This window comes from Penaeus monodon, chromosome 22 (assembly GCF_015228065.2).
Source record: "Penaeus monodon isolate SGIC_2016 chromosome 22, NSTDA_Pmon_1, whole genome shotgun sequence".
In the NCBI taxonomy this organism is placed as follows: Eukaryota; Metazoa; Arthropoda; class Malacostraca; order Decapoda; family Penaeidae; genus Penaeus; species Penaeus monodon.
The window spans coordinates 3,176,010-3,177,148 of NC_051407.1; the positions used below are offsets into that span (position 1 = coordinate 3,176,010).

The 1,139-nt window shown below is 36.4% G+C and overlaps 1 protein-coding gene and 1 non-coding gene across 2 annotated transcripts in view; one reads left to right on the plus strand and one right to left on the minus strand.

Moving 5' to 3' along the window:
• LOC119586826 (microtubule-associated serine/threonine-protein kinase 3-like) overlaps positions 1 to 1,139 on the plus strand; it is a gene marked incomplete at its 5' end in the record, with an annotated part of 55,250 nt that overhangs the window by 43,901 nt on the left and 10,210 nt on the right.
• Positions 497 to 689, minus strand: LOC119587636. Its single transcript, XR_005230016.1, has one exon. It is a non-coding gene; the product is annotated as a U2 spliceosomal RNA (small nuclear RNA).

The window sequence follows — 1,139 nt, forward strand, 5'->3', positions numbered from 1 at the left end:
CGTTATACCGGTTCCAGTTCAATTTTAAGAGAAACATCACATTTCAAGCAATAATGGTGGTATTTCCAAACTTCTTTATAGTGTTTAATATAGTTTTCAGTATAAATATATGCGAACTATCGTGAACTAACCACTGGCTCCGTTATAAACATCAGTGTACCATTCACAGAATCCCAGAGACTATTCATATGCACCCCCTCCCCCTCTCTCAAAATATAATAAATAAAAATGCAGTCCACACACTAGTGACAATTGGAACTGTGGGGTACTGTACTTTACTCGCTAATTATGTCCATCAAACGACATTCATTCTTTAAACTTTTCATTTAATTACTACCATTACAAGAAAGGTGTTGCAATCTTTGTGAACTGGTTCACCAGAATAGACACAGACGCTCCACACAAATATATTGTGTTTCTTTATTCCTCCTACCATCCACTTTCATACATGGTTACCAAACTTTTATTCTATGTTATGATGATTAATACTCCCCGTGGGGAGTGGACCAATCCCGGAGATACTGCAATACCGGGCCGATCCGCGGCAAAGGTGGAGCAAGCCCCTAGCACTTCGCCATATTCCAAAAATCAGTTTAATATCGAAGATCCCACATGGGGATCGTATCAGATATTAAGCTGATAAGAACAGATACTACACTTTGATCTTAGCCAAAAGGCCGAGAAGCGATACCAGTATTTATCAGAATTTATGCCCAACAGAATATTTCTGCTAACATAGTGTGGCACGACGTTTGTTTAAGAACGGTATATAGCCCATTTTGTTGCCAATTTTATGATGTTCTTTATTTTCCGTTTTGATGAGTTTTTTTTTTCTCTCTCTCAAATTATAAATCAGAATTCCAACAAATTGTCATTAGTTTCGCTGGTATCGAAAATCCAATACACTGATTGATATCTGGAATAACAAAGATTATGAAAGTCATTTCGTTGCCAATTGTGTGATGTTCTTTATTTTCCGTTTTGATGAGTTTATTTTTGCTTCTCTCTCTCAAATTATATATCAGAATTCATTAATTTTGTTGGTACACCGAAAAACATATATATTGGTTGATATCTTGAATAACAAGATCAAAAAAGTTCTGCCTTTGCAAACCTGCCAACGCGCGGGTTATCGATCG